Here is a 3,928-nt window from a genome sequence, read left to right as displayed (position 1 = left end):
CCCACGGTCTGCGCTCACCTCCCCGCGAGGCCGGCACGCTCGGTGGGCGGGGCCGGTAGCGGAGTCGCGCCCTGATTGGCCGTAGCCTAGCAACCGCGGCGCGGCCCGGTCAACAGGCCGTGCGGACCGCGCTGGGAACGTGAGGCGGCGCGGATCCCAGAGACCTGAAAGGCGCTAGAAGCCGACCTCTTGGCCGCTGGAACCGCTGCTTCACCAATCAGCCATGTGCTGACGTCGCCCTCCCTCTCGGGTCGGGGGACCCCGGGAGGATGGGAGGGCGCTGCTGACCGCGAAGCGCCTTGTCTTTCATCTGACAGGTTACCTAGTAAGTGTGCGGCGCGGCACCTTCCGGCAGAGCCTCTGAGATTTCGGATGGGCGCTGTGGTGACACTTTGGAATTAGAGACCTTCCGAGCTGGACTGTACTCTCAGATGAGATGTGGAAGCCCACCCAGAAAAGTTCAGTGACTTGCCCAGACTCACATCACTATGTGGGACTAGGGTCAGGCCAGGAGCAATGTGTCCGACCCCTCCTACCTCAGAGCTCTTTCCACCGTACCTCATTCCCAACAAAACTCAGCCACTCTGCTGAGGACTAGCTTTCCTAGTTTCCCGTATACCACCACCACCACCAGCAGCTGTCGCCCAGTCGACCCTGACTCATGGCGACCCAGTGTGTGTCAGAGTACAACCGTGTTCCACAGGGTTTTCAGTGGCCAATTTTTCGGAAGGAGATTGGAAGTAGACGGCCAGGCCTTTCTTCTGAGGTGCCTCTGGGTGGATTCTGATCACCAACCTTTTCCTTTAGCAGCTGAGCGTGTTAACCGTTTGTACCACTCAAGGACTCTGTACCACATGCAGATAGTAATAAGATGATAAAGTCCGTTAGGCTTTGTAATACGAGAACCAGGGGAAATTTATGTCTAAGAAATAATGCTAAATATGAATAGTCTAAAACTAAAAGTGATCTGCTTGGATTGACGGTGTCTACAACTTTCCGTGCTGGAAAGTCTCTGGCTCCCTCCCATTCTTCCACAAGCGCGTGGCTTTCACGGGCCCTGGTTTCTCCTGCTCTTTTTATAAAACTCAGTAGTTTGCTTCCACCTGTGGATTTGTTATTCCCTTTCATCTTCCTGGGAACTCCCAGTGTCTTTCTTCTTAGCGGTGACCTTCCCCTTAAAGCCCTCCAGTTAGTCTCTGATTTTCTTCTCTTGGCCTTCCTTTCCTAACTGACAAATCTCCCTGATGATTGAAAGTGTCTGTCTGCCTGCATTATTTGAGTCTCTCAAATGCTGTCAGCGTAGCCTTGCCCCTGATGGGCGGGAGATCGGTGGTGTAGGAGAAGGTAAGTGTTTCTTGGGGAGAGTTGCCGCAGAATGTATCACCTAGCTTCATCCCACCTGCCATTCCTCCGGGAACGATAATGATTCACAACTCACAGAAATCACAGGATATTACCACATAGCCCAGACTTCTTTCTCAGCAACCAACAAGGCTGTCAGGAGTTTTGGGTATTGATAATAAAGTAGGTAGAAGCTTATGAGATGTTGAAGCTGAATTAATGCAGTCTAAGTCATGCACTGTCCCTCAGCCTCTGACTGCACAGGATGACTTCCTCAAGGCTCTTGCCCCAGGACAGCCACAGAGCGTCCTCGGGGTGTTCTGTCTGGGCAGACCCTAGCAGCACAGGACATGGGATCTTTTTTTTTTTTTAATTGTGTTTTAGGTGAAAGTTTACAGTGCAAATCAGTTTCTCATTCAAAAATTTATACACAAAATTGTTTTGTGACATTGGTTGCAATCCCCACAATATGACAGCACCCTTCCTCCTTTCCACCTCACGTGTCCATTTGTCCCGTTTTCCTGCCCCTGCCTGCCTTCTTGTCTTGCTTTTGGGCAGGAGTTGCCCATTTTGTCTCATATACTTGACTGAGCTAAGAAGCAGTTCCCTATGTGTTACTGTTTGTTTTATAGGACTGTCTAATCTTTGGATAGGAGCCCTGGTGGCGCCGTGGTTGAGAGTTTAGCTGCTAACCAAAACGTCAGCATTTCAAATCCACCAGCAGCTCCTTGGAAACCCTGTAGGGCCATTGTGCTCTGTCCTGTAGGGTCGCTATGAGTCAGAATCGGCTCAAAGGCAATGGGTAATCTTTGGATGAAAGGTGGACTTCAGTTCTGAGTTAGCAGGGTGTTCCAGGGAGCATAGTCTTGGGGGTTCTTCCAGTCTCTGTCAGACCAAGAAGTCTGGTCTTCTTTGTGAATTTGAATTTTATTTTACATTTTTCTCCCACTCTGCCTGGAACCCTCTATTATGATCCCTGTCAGAGCAGTTGGTGGTGGTAGCCGGGCACCATCTAATTCTTCTGGGCTCAGGTTGGTGGAGTCTGTGGTTCACGTGGTCCATTAGTCCTTTGGACTCATATTTTCCTTATGTCTTTGGTTTTCTTCATTCTCCTTTGCTCCAAACGTGATGGGGCAGATAGATGTATTTTAGATGGCCACTTGAAAGCTTTTAAGACCCCAGATGCTACTCACCAAAGTAGGACGTAGAACATTTTCTTTATGAGCTATGTTAAGCTGGGATCATTATCTTTAAGAACTAGAAAATGATGGGCCAGGAAACCTGTTGAGCCTGAGCTCTGAGAATAAAAGTCAGTGCTCTGTGTCTTCAAGGAGGACCCAGGAGCCCTAACATGATGGCGTCCTACTGTAACGCAGTCTGTAGGCTTGGACCAGAAGACCAGGCTGGAGGAGATTCGTTAGAACAATGGCAGGGAGGGTGTGAAGTGGCTTTGACTCCTGCTTCTGCCACTTACTGGCTGTGGGTCCTAAGAAAGCTCCTTAAGTTCTCTAAGCTTCCCTTCTGGGTCTTCCAATGTGAGTGGGGGCATCAATGGTGTGTAACTGATACGGTGATGAAAAGCCTATGGGATAGTGCATATAAAGGGCTCAGCCTACTGCCTGGCCGACAGATGGAAATGTCTGCGGTTGTTTCTGTTACAATAAAGGCCAGAGGACACCAGCTCTGGAGCCAGACAACCTGTGTTAGAATCGCAGCTACGCCACTTACTCAGCGTGAGATCACGGGCAAGCTGGTTAACCCCTTCCTACCTTGGTTTCCTCATCTGTAAAGTGGGAATAATAGTAGTACCTACTTCATCAGGTTATTATAAGAATTGAATGAGTTTATATGTATCATGTGTAGGCTTCACATAATGCATACAGTTAAATAAGTGTTTACTAATAACAATAATTCTAACTTATTATGACCTTCCTGGCTTGGGTCCAACTGATTTTTCTGTTTTCATGTCATAACACTGAGACTTTCGGGAAAGTCAGTTACAGTTTTAGAAATGAGAAAAGAGAGCGTTTTCGTTGTTGAAAAGTTTTGCATTCCAAGGAACACCTTTATGTGCTTTGCAGACTCTGGATACAGAGGTAAGCAGGACTTTCTGCTTTTTCTCCTAAGTCATCAGGCTGTACCCGGTGATAGTGAGCAGGTTAGGACTGCATTGTCTGTCCGCCCCTTTCCTCCTGTGTGTGCTGGCTCCAGGTAGGTGGGCCTAGGTAAGTTTAATATATTGTGTATTGGCTTGAGGCCATTTGATCCCAGAGCAGCTGGCTACATGAGCCAGGATGTTTAAGTTCAGTTTTAGAGTCCCAGAGAATAACCTTTCAGAAGGTGAGGCCGTGTCTTCTGGTTGCACTGAGCTGTGATCTGGTTCCCACTCCACCACTAGTTCCAGTTAGTCACTCTACCTGTAGGACAGGTGAATTTCATCTTGGGATTTTATCGTCAGTCACTCTACCTGTAGGACAGGTGAATTTCTTCTTGGGATTTTATCATCAGTTAGTCACTCCACCTGTAGGACAGGTGAATTTCATCTCGGGATTTTTATCGTCAGTTAGTCACTCCACCTGTAGGACAG

Source organism: Trichechus manatus, unplaced genomic scaffold, assembly GCF_000243295.1.
Source record: "Trichechus manatus latirostris isolate Lorelei unplaced genomic scaffold, TriManLat1.0 scaffold00004, whole genome shotgun sequence".
NCBI classification, from domain to species: Eukaryota; Metazoa; Chordata; class Mammalia; order Sirenia; family Trichechidae; genus Trichechus; species Trichechus manatus.
The sequence above is the reverse complement of the archived record's forward strand: the minus strand, read 5'-3'. Positions refer to the sequence as shown.